The sequence below is a fragment of the Chlamydotis macqueenii genome, chromosome 6 (assembly GCF_036417535.1).
Source record: "Chlamydotis macqueenii isolate bChlMac1 chromosome 6, bChlMac1.mat, whole genome shotgun sequence".
In the NCBI taxonomy this organism is placed as follows: Eukaryota; Metazoa; Chordata; class Aves; order Otidiformes; family Otididae; genus Chlamydotis; species Chlamydotis macqueenii.
Genome location: NC_141561.1, coordinates 20,846,965 through 20,865,292, shown reverse-complemented (window position 1 = coordinate 20,865,292; position 18,328 = coordinate 20,846,965). Strand labels below are relative to the sequence as shown.

General features: G+C 36.6%; 1 protein-coding gene across 2 annotated transcripts in view; it reads right to left on the bottom strand.

Annotated features, from left to right (window-relative positions):
• B3GALT1 (beta-1,3-galactosyltransferase 1) overlaps positions 1-18,328 on the bottom strand; it is a 207,367-nt gene that overhangs the window by 87,084 nt on the left and 101,955 nt on the right. Inside the window, exon 3 of one of the 2 annotated variants that reach the window (XM_086750867.1) lies at positions 15,126-15,194. The exons of the other annotated variant lie outside the window; for it this stretch is intronic. The gene's annotated coding sequence lies outside the window, so the exon portion shown is untranslated. The remainder of the gene's footprint in view (positions 1-15,125; positions 15,195-18,328) is intronic. 2 annotated transcript variants of the gene reach the window in all.

Sequence of the window (18,328 nt, the reverse complement as noted above, 5' to 3'; positions counted from 1 at the left end):
TGTTTCATTAGACTGTGAGTTATTGTGCCTGTTTTACATTTTTTAAAGTCTTTGTTACTCAATACTGGAATATACAAACAACTTTTGCTATTACAATTAAAGTGCTTTGTAGTAGTTAGTATCAACATAGAAATGCAACATTTTGGTGATAAAGCTGTATTTGTCATGTAGGTAGCCACTATTTACTTAGAAAACACTTGCAAAAAAGTTACTGGATAATGTTTTTTTTTTTCTTTATCAAGTGTACAATTTTGAAACCCTAGATATTATCATAAAAGCATATTTATATAAAATGCTTTAAATTTTGTTCATCTTGCACCATTTTAGAATCTAAATTAGAATTTATATACCACACCTTTAAATACTATTAAAATATCTTCCTTTCAGCTAAAATAAATTGTTTTTAAAGTATCACTACAAAATAAGACAACATATGTATGTCTCTTTATGTATCACGGGGAAATTTAGATATTGCTGGGTGCTGTTTGCACTCCATTGGTATATGCGTTGTAAAGTATCGGATAGCAAGTGCTAACATAACCCACAGAGGCTTGTAGTTAATAAAGTATTTCAGTCATGATAGCAAAATTTGACTCTCATGAGGTACAACAATGCATTATAATACCCCAGTGCAGTGCAACAAACCCCAATACAATACCAAGAAAAAATGCTGGAGCTGGGTGGATGCAGTGCCTCACACAACCTGTTGCAGTGTAGATTTGACGGAGCCTCATGTGAGCATGGCTCATTTACCCTCTTCCTTTTGTATTTGCTCAAAAAAGGCTGGCTTAGTCGATGCTAATCTGAAGGGCCTGTGCTCAGGCGAAGATAGCGAGGCATGGGAAAAGCAGAGCATTGCCTAAGCAAGGCAGGCTTGCATTCAGCTAGTTTAGAGCACAGGCAGAATGAGCCCAAGACTGCCCGTGGGAGACCCAGCCATCTAATTCTGTGTACCACCCTCACTTAATAACAAGCTCAGATCATGACTGTACCTCAGTGCAGATGGGCCTAAGCAGGAGGGAGAAAAGGGAAAAGGAAGTTTCTTAACTGGTGTCTTGGATGCATGGGCCAAATTGATACAACTGTAATGCTTCTGGTCTCTGAGGCGGTTACGCTTCCTTTGCACCTTTCTGCAGCAGCACTATGCTGTATAGACACACCTGTATTCCGCACAGCATTCAGCCCGATTTGGTACTTGACATACTATGTACCTGCTAGCTTAAGGTAGGGACCAGCTGTGACACATCTGCTTAATATCTTGTTGGGGTCATGGGTTTATCATATTGGAACATAATTTCACTTCACAATGCAAATTAGTCTGGGTTAGTAGCAGTGTCATTGCCCTTCCTCAAATGCCAGTTATGAACATTTTCTATGTCATTCTAGTAGAAGTCACTTTGTACATTAGCAGTCTCACCTGCCTCCCAGTAGTAGTTTTCCATTTGATAATTTTTCTTTTTTTTTTAAAGGGATAATGGAAAGGGTGACTCTGTGACAGTGTGATTCTTGACATCCTTTGAAGGAGGGAATAAAAATGCTAATGTTTACTGTAGGTGAAGATGTGCCTTAGTCTCTCAGTGCGAGACAAAAAGTTTTGTGAAAGATCGTCTCTAAAGAAAATGATATAAACCAAAGAATGGATCGGGTTCTTTACCTGATAAACTTATGCATCATTCTGTGTATTTGAAATGCAGAGGACAAATGGGAACACCCTTTTTTGTTGTGAGCTAAAAAAACAAACGGCAAAATATCTGAAAACTAATGCTGTGTGAAAAATTAATTTTTCACCGCTGTGAGTGGAGGTCTGAAGGAGAGAACAACTTTGTTTAGATTAATTGCTTTTATTCCCAACGAAATAGAAAATAAAAACTTTTGATACAAGACTGGTATTTTTTAGATAATTGTAGACAGGACGAACTGCATTTTAAAAATACTTGCAATAAGATTTTGGAAAGGAGGGAGCAGGAGAGATCATTTCAACCACTCTTTGAGCATTTTACTTTGTTTGAAATACTTACATGGTCACAGAGGGCAGGAGATGGAGGAGGACTGTCAGACCTAATTATAGTCATGGAATTGACACTATAGCTATCATTTAGAAATACTGTGTGTTAAAAGATCATCTCCTTTCAGGCACTTAAAATCTTTCTCTCTGTAAAATGTTACTCTGAAATTTTTAATTTTCCATTTTTCAGCTCACAAGCAGAGTTCTTTATGTTTTTAGGTGGCTTAAGGCTTCTTAACTCCATCTCCTCCCCTCAGATAGCATAGGAATAGCCAAAATCCATTTCTTCTCATTCCATTCACTACATACACTTCTAGATATTTTAATTGGTTTTCAGATAAAAGAAAACAGATTTTACAGAAGGACAAGGGTTTTTATGAGTCTGAAGAAATGTATTTTAGAATAAAAGCTGTAAAATTCAGCATGGCACTCAGAGAGGTAGGTTAGGCTAATTATTTAATGGATAGACAGCCATAAGTGACAGAATGGGTTTTCCGTCACTATGTGGTTCTGTTAAATTGAATGTTTGGAGTATAAGTTCACATAAATGTGTACCTGCTGCAGGCTGATTTAGAATGAGATATAAAAAGTCATACATCTTGTGCTTAATACAGGATTCCAGGAAATGAGCAAGTGGAGATGATCTATAGAGACATATTATTTCTCCAGCTTCCAACTCCTAACTGTCCAGTTAGAAAAGCTAAGATACCACTACATTTAAATAATGAAAAAGGTTTATTCTTGAGATATTCTGCAGAGACAGCCTGTTCAGTCTTTCCTCTGGAGGACCCTGAGTGCAAAGGAATCCTAAGATAGCTATTTTCCATCAGTACAAGGCCTTACTTAGCTGCTGCAGCACGTAAAGGAGGCCAGGATGTCATTAACTACTGACTTATTTATGATCTACAAAGTAGTTTCTGTAGATACATTGCTACATTTCTGTAAAACCTTATTGATTTAGTTCTGATCAAATTCTATCAGGATCTTCCAGCTGATGGAGCAGTTGGATTGTTAGGAGTTGGATTTGTTAATTCTGTCTTTGTAGAAATAAAAATTTAATCCTAGAGCAGGTACAGAACTGCTCTATGATTACCGTTTTCATACTGAAGCAGTTGGTCTGCATGTCTTCTCTCCCTTCTCCCCAGATACAGCTAACCAGTCCCATACAACTTACAGCTCACTGCTGCTTCGATTCCTCTACTCATTAAGCAGAAGAAACTTGTAAAGATGAAGAGTCCTTGTGCTTCATTTGCACAAATTACTGCAATGATGCTAACTGGACAACATGGGCATTTAGGAGCTCGGCAGAGTCGGCCCCTCCGGGCTGACAGACATGATGCCTGTTGAGAGACTCATCGCATGAAGGTTTGACTGCTGGGAGAGATATGATTCACCCTCAGAAGTGGTGGCAGGTTTTGAGGTTAATTGTGTTTAATTGAATCTGACTCTGCATTTTCAGATAAACCATGTAATGTGTTCATTTGAATTTGCTACCAGGCTTCTAATTCTTGGTTTTAAAAAGCCAAAGAAATTGCATGAGAGAAATTCCTGCATTGTAATTACTGCTGGCATTTAAATAGAGTAAGGCAGTTAAAATCTTATTTCAAAGATAAGGGGGTTTTTAACATATATAAATTTAACTCATAGCAGAAATAGAAGAGCTTGAAGATACTATTTCTGGTGTGTTTTTAGACATAAAAGAAAGCTTATGGGAAACATGAAGACATGATACTAAAATATATCATAAGAATGTAAGAAGATAAAATTAGACAAAGGACATAGTTGTTTTTTTTTCCAAGTACTTTGACTTTCAAAAAAAGGAATATACTGAAGTATAATATCTATATGCATATGTATAAGCATTCACGCAGTCATACATATGAATTACGTCTGCCTTCCTCAGTAAATACATTTTTATGAACCGCTACCATGGAAGCTGGCGGTAAAATTCCCATCAGTTTTAATGGCAGTGGTTTGCTGTACTTTGTCATAAATATTTTCCAGCTTCAGGCATTAGGATCAGGGAGGTATGTTTATAGTGAAGTATTTCTGCATTGTCATAGCCTTGAAACACTGTTTCGTATTATCTTGAACTATTTGATAATTACTGTCACTGTTGCATCATTTGAAGCTTTAAGGAATGTGTTTTCCAAGGATGAAGTCAGTGCGACTCCAAACACTTGCAGCCACTGCCTGCTCCACGCAAACAGGCCCTCCTGCGTGTGACAAATACCTGGCTGCACAGCTGAAGGCTATGGAAAAGCAATCACTCGCACCTTCCTTCCTAAGTGAAAACAAAACACTTCTCAATGTTTATGGAAACAGTAAGCTTAGGGCAAGTCCTACTGCTGCAGGGAGGGAGAGAGTAAACCTATAGGAAAGGGCTATGGAAAGTTGTACTGCGATACTTTTGGGAGTCTATTTTGCTATCTAGGAGATGAAGCTACTTAATCAATTAAAATACAGCCTTGAAATGTGTACCCTTTCTATTGTTCCAGTTGCTATATACAAGTCTAGGCATTTACAGTCCATTTCCTTGTATTCTTCACACCACCCTCCCACAGGGAAGCCTCATACTATACTCATCATCTAGGATTAAAATGTTGAATGGGGTCAAAGTGGGTTTGTTTTCTGTAAGCACTTGACAGCACTTAGCATACCTTATTTCCCAGCTTTCCCATATGGTGAATGACATCTTATTTTGTGTTAAACAAGACAGCTAACTTTAATTAAGATTTTTAAATATAAAATTGTAAAATTTTGCAGGGGAACTTGGTGGAGGACTAGTATTTGCAGGAACTGTTTTTCTTGTGGAATACTCTCTCTTAATCCTCCCAGTAGATATATGTTGCCTGAACACAAGCAAAAAATAATATTTATGCATGGTTACCATGGCATCATCACTACTTGAAAATGTTTGTAGTGGTCGTGTTTTATCTCTGACAATCCAAGAAGGCAAGGTTGTATGAAGAGAGAGTGTATTTTGTGTATTTTGCTAAAAGCAGCTGATATGGCTGGGCAAAATAGATGTGCTTTTGGGAACAGAAAATTTTCTGGGTTTGTTGATTTTTTTTTTCAGCTATGTCAGTTGGTGCAATAAAATACATTCGCTCTGCCTACAAACTTTGCCTCACTTGTAACAATTATGTCATTCACAACTGAAATGTTTGATAAGGGGAAGTCCCAGCAGTGTACATTAATTTATAGCAAAGAGTAGTCTTCTCACTCTCTGAGCACGCCTTATGTCGTGTTATTAGATTGATAATAACAGGGATATATTAAAAGGCACTGTGCCAGATATCAAGAGGAAAGCTTTCTAGGGATTAGAATTTAAATGAAAGCTGACAAGTTGCCATAGACTTTGTAAGAAGCAAAATCAGACTCATAATGTCCATGAAGGTAATTCAGCTACAATGAGGAGAAAATGGACTTACTTAAATTATTTATCAATAATTATGTTTTAGTGAACAGAAGAGTAATGCAGGGCTACTCAAAATAATTGCGATTATTTTCTTATCAAGACCTGTAATTTTATGTTACACTGTGCATGCCAGAACTATGGTTTTGGGTTTTTTTTTTTTAATTTTTATGGCACCTACCTCAAAGATACCATTCTTTAGCTCCAGTACAAATTACAATGAATTTTACATTTGTAGGTGGGTGCATGAAAGAGATTGAATTTCTTTTTTGTCCACAGGTAATCATCATCCCCTTCACAAATTGCATTGTTGATGGTTCCATATCAAGGAAGTTTTATTACTGTCTCCCAGTTGCGTTGATAGTTGAAGCAATTCACCAGCACTGTGCTTATGCACTCTTTCAAATTAAACAATGTTACATTAATTTCCAAGCAGAACAGGAAAAATGACAGATTTTATTTTTCAATTTTGCAAATGATTCTAGAATCCTAGTGTAAAAAGCCTTTATGATAAAAATTTAAGAAAATGTTGCATCTGGAGAATTCTGTTATAATTCTGGAATATAATTAATGAACCTGTTTTGGACATCTAGAAGCCAAAATAGATATCAGAGCTAAAATTGCAAAAGATAAAAATTGTAGGGAAATTTCCAACAGGCTTGTATAGAGGTAGAATCAAATCTTGAATTCTCATTTTAATTGAATACTTGCTCAATACACATTTAAAAATAAAAATATTTTTTCTGCCCTTGTTCAAAGGCTATAGCAATAACAGCCCACAAACTGAAGCCCTTTGATGTGAGCATTGATATTTCTCAAAAAAGGTTATCTGGCAGAGACTCAAATATACTATGCTAAGGCTCCAAACTATTTCTGCTTATTTTCTGAATTGAAATGATAAAAACCTACATCTTTTTGAAGGGAGAGTCTATTGCGTCTCTAGATGCGTGAACAAGAAGCAGCTAATCCTTATGCCCTGTTCTCCTATGTAACAGGAGAAGGGCTGGTGATGTAAAGAGGTGTCTACGTGATTTTTTAATTATCTCTAACTTCTAGTGTAATAACTGAAGGAGCAGCAGTGCACAGGGGGGAAAAACCAAACAATTGGTCTTCATTTGTAGCTGATGCAGTTCTAAAAGTAGTTTTCTAATGTACACATATGGTGAGAGAATGACGGAGAAATACAGCCAAAACCAACCCAAGGCCCTTCAGCAATGGAGGAAAACAGGCTGCTGCCTGGGAATGGCAAAGGTTAGTTTTGGCAGACTGTCAGAGCAGAGCTCAGTCAGCGAGGAAAGGGGAAGGCTTGGAAGGGAAGCAAAGCTTTGGGGAATTGGCTAGGAGTCTGGTGCGTGTTAGGACAAGTGAAAGGGTGTTGATCGGTATGGCTTTCCCTTCTCCCTTGCTCTGTACAGAGGCTGCAGCCTGCCGTGTTTCTGAGAACCCCCTCTTCCTTCCCCCTACACAGGCTGGAACTCACCCTGCAGCAGTTAGCATCAGTCAGGCTTAGTTACTATGGCTCTTATCATGAGCCTGTGAACTTTAAGCAACTTTCTGCTGTAAATGCTGTGACGAAACACATTCCTGCTGACTCCATTCTCGGCGCCCAGGCCGCCCCTGTGGGGTGCAGGGGTGAAAGGACCACAGAGCAAGGTGAGAGGGTCCCAGGAAGCAGGGCCTTCTGCTTCTGCCACCGACCCCAAGAGAAGAGGGAGATGGGGACAGTACCTGTGTGCCACCACCACAGGTAACTGGCTCCTCCTTGCTGAAAGGACATGAGGGCCCAGAATGTCAGCAGAGGAGGGTTGTGCAAGTAGGGAGCAAATGTTGAAAGCCACCATCCATTTCACCAGCACACACAAAGGCAACAAGCTTTTAAGCAAGCATCTGTGACTGTTCTATGCCAACAGCCAGCCCTGTCCCTGTGGCATTTTTACACAGGGAAAGTTTGCAAATCTGTTAATTCTGTCTTTAAAATGCTCACAAGTGTTAGCGATGTATTTGATTTCTAAAGAAATCAGGGCTGTGCCAAAGAAATTTTGGTGGCATTTAGCTTCAGTGCGGTAAAATCTGACTTTTCCTATAAACATAAAAAATCCCTAAGAAATGGAAATGAAAAGAGAAAAATGAGCTTGGGAATATTTCTCTTCCTTCTCTCTTGTTCTTATAACTAGCACAATTAAGATGCAGACCTTAGTTTAATTATTTTGGTGTTGTCCCTCCCCGTGCCTCAATTTTTATTTAGTTAGTGTGTTTTTCTCGTTGTGGTTTCCTAGGATTTTATCTACACCTGCCACATAGGTAAAGACTTTGTCTTCTTCTGTATTAGGTGTGAATGCTTTATAGAGATATTACCTGAAAAGGTGCATGAAATCGGATATTGGCATAAAGTCCTTGCCAGGGGCACCTTCAGTGAAAGCCCTGTATTTTCTATAATGCATATTTTCAGAGGATTTTGTACAGTGCCTATTCCTGCACAGGCATTTTCTACAAAAAATAACTTTTTATAACTTAGTACCAAAAATAACCGTGATTTTCAAAGAAGGATGAAGATCATGGCTCAGTGATTCATTCATTTATCCATCCTACACAGCAGATTGTGGCATGCCCTGAAGTTGGAGCGGCTGGATTAACTTTTGCCACTATACATGAAAGCAAACACTGAAGGCAAACACTGTTCTCTTCACCTACAAATCTGTAAAAGCATGTGATTTTGATAGTATGGAGTAGTTAAAATTTAGCTGCTTTTTTTCTTTGAAAAGATCGACAAGTTTAAGCTTTTAATTTTGCTTTTTGTTACCTGATTTTCCCATACTTTATGTTGTAACATTACAGAAAAACTGGAAAATAGCTATTGCTGAGCAGAATAGAAAAAAAATTTTCCCATGAGCGTGAACTTGAATTAGTTTACCCAGCCTTAATCAAGGCAGGATGCAATTCTTTAGTCCTTGTGACATTCACAGAGGTTTTACCTGGGGCAAACAGCCTGCTCTTCAACACTTGGCTATTTGATGTGAAACATCTGTCCTACCTAAACAATAGACTGTAAAATTCTGTTTCATAATGGAGTAAAATAAATTGCTGTAAGAACTCAGACTCTTTTTGAAAGCCAGCCAAGCCATTTACTGAACTATGTGACTCCGTAGTTATCTGAAAATATGAAAATGATGGTCTTAAATACACCTGACTTAATATACTTGCAACTTTTAGAGGCACAAATAATTGAAATGGTTTGAACATTGTTTTACACCACCATGCAGTGGGACTCACTGCAAAAATCTTCAAGACATCTATAGAGCCAGCTCATGCATTCATATATTGTTGCTTGGTGCCGCATGCAGATTCTAGCTCAGATCCTGAAGCCCATTGCCTATCAGCAAGGCTAGTTGTTTCAGGTACAGACCAAGCTATCTATCTTCCAGTTTTGGAGCCAGATGAGCAGCTAGCTGAGATTTCTTTACCTATAAGCTATGATAAAGAGTGTGTATGCTTGTTGTCCTGTGAAGAATCTTGAGCTGGTCCTAAAGGTTGTCACTTGCTTCTGCCTCAAGGAAGACAACGCTAGGTTTACTCCAGTGGCTCATTTAGTGGTGTCCCTAAAAGTTTTGTTTAACAGCAGTTTTTTAATTAAAAAAAAATGAAGACATTTAAACTTGTGAATTCATATTCTCAAATGTGAAATACTACAAAGAAATGAATGATATCTACATGCAAATACATTGTTATTTTGTACTCTGGTTCATTGTTACTTTAGTCCATTAACACTATTGCAATTGCAAAAAGAATTCATGCCAGCCTGGTTAATTCCTCTTTCTCTAGGCATCAGGTAATTGTAAGATGAAGAATTTTACATATTTTTCTGCATCTTATTTAATTTACATGGTCAGTTAGACATATCAGCATGTGAGAAAGCCGCCCTCTTTTAGAACAGTTTCTTAGGAGGGAACACTGTTGCATAAATTGCCAGCAATTGAGGCAGCCATGGGTGAAATGGCCTTTCTTATTAAATGTCACAAGATTTAATGTCACAGTATAATTGGGATGGAAGGAGCTAAGCTCAACATGTCTTTTTCTGCTAACACATTATTAATCTGCAGGAGTGTTAAAATATGTTTTATAGAGGCCCTATTCACTTGAAAATTGTTGGCTCATTAAAAAAAAAAAATTTATTGCAGAGCTCACGAACAACAATTTTGGATTTCCTTTGCAGAGAATTTAACTTGTAAGTAAAGTATACAGCAATGGAGCACAATAAGGAATTCACAAAACAAGTGACTTTAAATATTATTCTTTTTAAACAAACAAAAACCTATATATATAGCACCCAAACATCATAACACACATAGTAACTGAGAACTGATTTCCCTCTGAAGTCTCAGCATTTATCCCTCATTTGAGAATTTTCTTCCTGCAATTTGACTTGATTTAATTTAACAAATAATTTGTTGGTATAATAAATTCATATGGAGTTATCAGTTAAATACAACAAACCAAGTCACTGAAGGAGGCCTTTCTGTCTTAGTAAAAATCTAGTGTAGGACATGAAATACACTGTTGTATCTTGAAAGTTTTGATTTTTCCATTATCTTTCTAGTAAAATACAATAGCAGTAGAGAAGCCTTTTGCAGACATCATTACCATTCTTTCTGAAGTGTAAAAGCATTTTTTAATGGCAAGGGTTATATGTATGTTATTTTTGGCATGGAGGTGATTCACATGAGAAAAGTGACCAAAATTGTGAATTAGTGTTCCAAAGTTATCTGCTTTGAAATTCTATTTTTCATTAGGTTTTTTTCCAACTGGAAGATGTAAAATGAGTAAATGAGACTATAATACACACAAAATATACTGTAAACATTCATTTCTGTCTTTCATGACACAGGTTGTCTACCAGCTTTTGCCAATGAGAATCAATTACAAAGAAAGTTGGAAAAAAAACTCCCCATAGCTCTTTGTTACTGTTTCTCATTTGAAGAAAAGTGTTGGGAAAGAGTTAAAGCACATTTCTCCTGTACTTTATGTCAGCTTACTTATTTCCAAATGGAAAACAGTTACTCTATTTGTCATCTTTTAAAGTGATGATGCCTTTTTGCTCAGGAAGCATTCTTACCAAAGAATGATTTTCCAGCACAAATGCTACAACTTCTATACTAAAAAGTCAGAAATGTTCCTAACCAGAAATATTTTCCAATGAAATTATACTCTCTAAACAAAACAAAAAACCTACTTTCACTGAAAATTTAAGATGAGTGCCACTTTGCTGTGATTCAGTGGGTTACCAAGTCTGCATGAGTTGGGGCTCAGAGTTGTGATTGTTTTCTTCATCAGTATGAATATATGTAGGTTTTTATAGCCGAAAACTTGAAGTACTTAGGAAGCTAAATCTGTATAAATGTTCTAGAAGTCTTACAATTTAAGAGTACTGACTCTTAATTTTAAATGTAAAATAAGAGAAGGTTATGCAAACAGTATATGCTCTGTCTTCTTCCCACATGAAGAAACAAAATAAACAAAGGATGCTTATACTAATTAATCATAATAATAATAGATAGTGCAAATTTTTAGAATTTGGTGCAAATTCACTCAGTTTCCAGATCTTTTTGCCCATTTAACTATTTATTCATCAGTTGTGTCCTGCATAATTTATCACACTACCTTAATCTGTATTCAAGCTCTGACTTTACAAAATGTCTTAGTCATGCAGAATGGCTGAAATAAATTGCACAGAACTTCAGAATACTGCCCTTTCTAAAGTAGCCACAGTAGAAAAATATGAAAAAATATGTATATCTGATAGTTTTTGCAGGAGAGGTTTAGCATGAAGAAATTCTTCTTTCAAAGTAAAAAGTTAATATTAAAGCACTTATTTTCTAATTCTTGCTTCCAAGAGAAAGTAATCAAAGACAACCTGCCATTCTGACAGCACCTAATTTTACTCTTTTTTAATACAGTATCAGTTCAAATGTGTTCAGGCCCCCAAGGAAGTGGGAAGCCAGGCAGAGCATCCAGTTAGGAGAATGGTACAACAAAAAGCCATGTGTTATTCTGTTGAACTGTAGTGCAGCCTCCCCATCTGTCAGTGAAGGAAGCTCAGCTCAGTTGTTTATAGGCTGAAAGAACTGAATGCAGCCAATCTCATTCTTAAATGACTAATTTAAAGGTGGTGATTCTGAGAAATGCACTTTTAAGAGGAATTCTGTCTTTCTCATTGAGCTGCCAGACAGTAGCCCAAAGTGTACACATACTTTGTCTAGGATGCCTAGTCCTACTAATACTTGCTGGGTGGAAATCTCAGATAGCACTGTAACGTAAATTGATGTAGTGCACTTTGAAATGTTGCATAGCTGAAACTCAGAACTGTAACTGCCTACAGAAGAACCATATGGCAAACTCAGGTGTTTCTAGGCACTGATAAATTACTGTGCAGTTCTTTTAGTATTTGCATCCTAGCATTAGAGAAGATAAAGAACTTCACTTCAAAGAAATGGAAAAATATTAGAAGCCAGCTCTTTGATTACAGCTGGCTAAAAAATCCCTTAAAATATTTCAGAACTTGTCTATTTCCCTCAAATATATTCCTCTTCTTAATTGAAGAAAACAATGTCCTTATATTATTTTTTTTCAAGTTTGAGGGTTGCTGTTTGCTTACTTCTTTTATAAGGGAAATAAGTTTTGGGATAGCTTGTCTCGTTGTGTATTCAAGAGGAAGAGTCCTCTTCATCACATCCAAATGAATTATAGACAAGGTTGTTTTTTGTTGGTTTTTTTTTTTAACTTCAGAACAATATAAATACTTTATACTGAAAAGGAGGAGGAGGATGTCAAAGGTGCATTTGTCCTATAGGAAGGAAAAAGATGGCAAAATATCTCAGCAGCAGCTCTTCTGTGAAATAAGGGAGAGTTGCTCTCAAAATTAAATTAATGCTAATTAAGCTTCCTATCTAGCATGAGAAAAAAAAAGCTTTTTATTCTGCTGGGTTTTTATTATTACTGATAGTCATACAAATCACAATATAAAGCTTACTCTCTAGTAGAAATAATATGTAACTTACATAGGCACAGCAGGTAAACTTACTAAAGCAGGTAAAAAACTCTGGCAAAAATTATTTCTTTAAAGTTGCACTAGTTCTGTACTTGAAGAACTTGGGACTTCTTTTGTTTGGGATTTTTTTGAGCTTTTTTGTTGGTTTTTGTTGGTTGTTGTTGTATGCTGACACGATTGCAGTTGCCTGCAGTATTATAAAGACTTTGAGTGGCCATCATCAGTTTCTGAAATTTAAGCACCTCTTAGAGCTCATTCTCTAAGTTACTCTGGGAACCAGATATGAAAAGAGAAAATAAGACGCCTTAGAAAGCTTATTAGAAGAGAATTTCCATTTTGCAAGAATTGATCCCAATTATTCTGAGGACATCATATTTGCTCTGAACTAAAAAAATCTGAAAAATTTCTGGATCTCTTGGGACAACCCGTCAGGAGTCCAGACAAAAGATCCTATGAACCTGACTTCCATTCAGTGAAAATTCATAAAATTCAAAGTGCTACAGTAAAATACTTCTCATTTATGAAAACAGATCTTCTTGATAAACCCCTTTCACTGAAATATTTCGAAACAGTTCTGTTTATTGTGTTTTCTGACATATCTGGGCATAATTTACACAATACACATAGGGATTAGCAATATTTCTAGTAAAAATGGGCAAACCAAAATTTTTCTCTCTAGTGCACACATTTAAATACTAGCTATCCAATTAAGTCTGGGCAAACAAGGATAACAATGCACTCCTTCACTTTCCAGGATGAATGAATTCAAGTGTTACGTTCCCAGCACTGACAGTGCTCCAAGGCTGGTTAGTTGTCTCTTGCCCAGACTGTTAGTTTCAGGCAAATGTAAGCAAAAATCAGATAGAATTAGTAATTTATTGAATTACTGAATAATTTAGTTATAGTGGTACGTACAACCTCTTGCTGGAGTGAATAAACAGTCTTTCATTGAGAGCAAAGTGCACACTTGTCAGTGTTAGGCGCAAAGAAATAGTTCTGGCCATTTATCGAGTCAGTGAACGTCAAGTCCAGTGCCACCTGGAATAAAAGTCAGGCCTGCAACTCCCTGTCCCGTGTGCCAAGGAACTGCTTTGATTAGCATTCAGAAAAACTTTTAAGTGTGTGTGTTTTGAGTTCATGTTCTCCTAGGCTAAAACCACAAAATTTAATTTCACTCCTCAGGAGACTGAACTGCAAGTGCACAAAGTAATTAGCATTAGCAACTGATGTACGTTATACTGCTGGAGAGGAAACTGCAGAGAGTATGGAACAATTATCTCCTGCTAGAAAAGCTCAGAGGGGTTTTTTTCCTGCTTATTAAACCTAAGTTATAGAAGGTAAGAAGGACGAGTCAGGGAAGGAAAATGCTTGAAATCCATGCACCTGATAAGCATAAAAATGATATGAATATAAAAGCTCTGATATAGACCTCTGTAGGAACCTTCTTAGTATAATTGTGTGGTCTTTCCTGCTGTGGAATTATAGCAAATACTGGTGAGCCTTCTATTGAAAATTGTAGCCAAACTCTTCTTTGAGTTTATTTTTTCGTGTGTAAGGCAGGAGTATAACAGAGAGAATTTTTAACAAAGGCAGTGTAAACTAAAACAATCCTGCTTCTCATGAAGTTCAGGAATGAAGGCACAAAGTGCAAGAGTAAAGATAGCAGCAGTAAAACAAAAAGTTTTTTATTTCCTCTGTTAATTAGATTAAAGTCTCCAGCACTGCAGCTATAATTAGTAAATAAGCAGGAAATCCCAAAACTCTAAAAACCCATAGCTTTTAGAGGAAAGGTAAAAGATGATCTTCATTTCTGATGTTAAATATAGTCTTCCTGAGCATAGTACAGCACGCTGGGGAATTTATTCCCACTTCACTTCATAATAATACAAGTAGTTTTCTGGATAGAGACACTAGAATATAAAACATCCCCTGAAAAGCTGGAGTAGCTAATGCTTTAGTGAGAGCTTTTCAAGCAGAAGGTTTGGCTGAGTTTAGAAAACATAATCAGACAACCTCAATTTCATCCTAAGAAAAGAGTACTTGCATGGCCTATTCCTCCTTTCTGCTTATAGCTTATGTTCTCCTTGGATTTGCTGTTTTCAATACTTGCAGGTGCTATTCATATTAAAAAAAAAAAAAAAAAAAAAAAGAAGAGGAAACAATTCTTCAAAGCAGCAAACAACTGGGTCTTGGTTTCTAAATTTTTGCATGCATGTTCTGATGAGTTTTATGCTATCGAATGTGTGCATATTTTAATTATCTAAAGACCACAGGCACACTAAAACTGCTGGGTACTTAAATAGAAAGGCACACAGAAGCTAGAATCTACACCCAAAAAAAGGACAGCTAATGAGGCTTTGTCATTCCCTGTTCTGCTCAGATGCATTGGTTTTTCCATTCCCCTGGAGTTTTCTCAGAGGAAAAGTCTAGTTCCCCTAGGTGTTTTGTAAAATACTACATTTTGAAAACAGTAATTGCATTGCCAATGTGGATTTTGCAGCACATTTCTCTGTTAAAAACCATTTGTACCCAAAACATCTGAACTAATTAAGAAAGTGTTCCTATGCATCATCATTCAGAAAATCTTTGAAAGGGTTCTGTATCCAACATCTTAGACTCTATGAGAAAAGGATGGCAACAAAAAAGTAGCTTCTGCTCACGGCAATTCTAAGACTATCGGAAGGTGAGGATGGAGTATCTCTGAAGAATCCTGATCAAAAGACTCCTGTCTAACAATAGAATAAATTTTCAGTAACTTAAAACTTTGATGACTCACTAACATAGGTTTTCCAATATTCCCGCCCCACCCCAAACACATACATTAGATACCATATTTGCAGCCAGGAGAAAAAGTCCAAATTTAACATGGAGGATGAAATATAATCCCGATTTCATGTCACACACCACATGCACAACCTTACTATGCTTAACAGCTAGACAAAGTCTGAACTTCAGTCCATATATACCAATTCTAAATGATTATGAGAAATCTCAAGGTAAAGCTTTCACTTGCAATGAAAAGTACCCTTCTAATGCACCAAGTTGTAGTAATAACACCTTTTTGAAAGAGATGCCTTTAAAGTCACATGACTATAAAGGTGTTCTCCACACCACCGAATACCCATTAGTGTACTGTCTCAGACAGTAAAAGCAAACTGACACTGTCACTTGGAAATCAAGGTGTACTCTGGTGGAGATCACAGCTGCGACGCAGTATTAAGGAATAAGATCTGCAGTTATATGATGTTTCCAGAAGACTGGATAAAATTCTTTACCAGTTGCATCTTAACTGCAAATGACTGCAATGAATATAACTGAAATGACACTGTACATAACTGTGATACTAATCTCTAGTAAAATTATTATTGCATTTTATCATACATTAAGAGTAGGGGGTTGGTAAGGTATCCTCAAGTGAAATAGGCTTAGGGCCATGGCAGAAATTCTGGCCTCATTCATGTCAATGGCAAAATTTCAGTTGACTGCAAGGCGCTGGATTTTACTCAGGATGCTTATTGCAAGTCCCTCATTACTGTTTGGGTTCATTATCAAATACAAAGAATGACTGGAAAAAGCATAAAATTAGAGGAAGTACTATTTAATAAAATCATCTGGATTTCTGTCCAGCAGCCAGGAGACCATATAGTGAGTGTATATGGAATATGTATGTGTGTGCTGGGGGGCCAGCTTCCTCATATGATATAGCGCTGAGACAACTCAGGGAGGTGGCGTACAGCCCAAACCCTTCCTTAAGCAGGGGCTCATACCATCCTTTTGACATGGGATGGGTAAAAGGACAGCAGACCTGGAGGTAGGATGGCATGCAATCACAGAATTGCATTTTTTAACTCTGTCCTTTTGTATCAGATTCCTGACATATGTACTGTATACTTCATTCTCTTTAATCATGATGGTTTACATCATAATTGTGAATTTATTCAATGGCGGGTTTTTTTTGTGTGTTTTCATTTCCAACTAAACATTGGGAATTGAAAATAAATTTTAGGAAAAACAGTTGTCCTAAAATAACACCTAACCTCCACTTAGCCAAAATTTACCTCGGGAATTGCAAAGCTAGTTATTTTTTTGTATTTAGTCCCATAAGCTAGTTATTTTTCATATTTAGTCCCACCTTATTCTCAACTTGGTTTCACCATAGTCTATACAGAACCTGCCACAGTAGAACAAATACTAATTAGGGCCACTATGTGTTAATATACAAGAAATAACTAATAGCAGTACCATGAAACTGTAAGAAAAAATATTTCTGAACAGATGGTCTGAAGGCCAGGATTCAAATACATCAAAAATGTTTACATATCTCTGTAGAATCACCCAGACTTCCACATTATGATATTTCCAATGAAACGAGCAAGTATATCTTTTGAGGTTCCCCTATCACCAGCAGTAATTTTCTGCTTTTGCAAACTTGCATAAACTAATCAAATAGTAATAAGAAAGGTCTTGCTCCTGTTCTCACTGACTTCAGTCAGAGTTGGCATTGACTTGGAAATGATTGTTACTGGAAGGAAAATTTGTATATAAAATGGAACGTGCAAAGGGCTGCAGTTTTGACTTGGAATTTTGTTAGAATTCTCACAATAATTTTCAATGTTGACTTTTTCCGTAACCTAGTTTGCTAAAATAATTCAGTGCTTCACAGGACAGATTCTCATCTTACCTTGTTTTACACTAGGATAACTTCATTGTTTGGAAGAATATTACAAGACTGAATTACTACCATTTTCTTTATTTGGGAGATTCATTAGACAATTTGTATAAATAAGATTAAATTAGAAAAATAACCAAAATTATCAGTAAATTTTAAGAACATATTGAAATAAAAACAACAAAGCAGAAGAAACATTTATTTAGAGTATTTTCATACAAATTGTATTCTCTGCATCAAAAAATTGAAGTCAAGGAGAATCCTAGGCAAAAGCACTTATGCAAGTGAACTCAGTATGTGCCTTAGTAATTAAGTTAAATTTACAAAGCTCTTTCTCCACGTTGTTCCCTTTTCCACTTTGTTGAACTTTATTAGACAATCTATGACTCAGATCCTGACACTACAGATGTCGATGTTAGAAATGCACTGACTTCCTGAGGGCCAGAATTTTTATTAGTATACTTATATTTTCAAGATTTATCTTATAACCATGTTAAACTTCAGAGGCTGCTGGTTTCTCAGTTAAGAAATTTATAAATTTGCTCAGTTAAGTTTAATGTTGTCACAGAAAAGAACTATACCTTTTCCAGTCTCTCATGTCAAACTCTGTGCACTGTTTTGTCCTGATTGAGATGACATGTTTTCAGTCAGCTTTATTTTACTTTATCTTACACAAACCTTTCTCTCTCTCCTGTGTGCTTCTCTGTGCCAGTCCTTGATTCCTGCTCCCCTCCTGTTGTGTTTGTTTGTTTGTTTGTTTTTTTCCTTCTGACTGCAGGAAGTTATTTACTGGAGAAAAGGCCAAAGGTGAGGATGCTTCTCAGGGACTCTCTAAAATCAGTATCTTTCCCTTTATTAAAGATTTCCCCTTCTCTCTTCCTACATTTCTGGAAGTGGTCAGATGAGACACTTACTGCCTTCTATCTACAGCCCAGCCACCTGTAGGTAGGAGACTTGCAACTGGGTGGCTGTGCCACGTGCCATACCAGCTGGTGCCTGATACCAAGGAACTTAAACTCTTTTTGCATCCCTTAACCATTGCATCTTGCCTATCAAATACTGGGACGAAACCTATGTAACTGACATTCAAAATCATCTTTACTGATAAAGACCAAAACTCACCATACTTTTAAAAAAATGGTAAAATGCAATTGACTATTTTTAATATGACATCTATCAACATTGTAATACTCT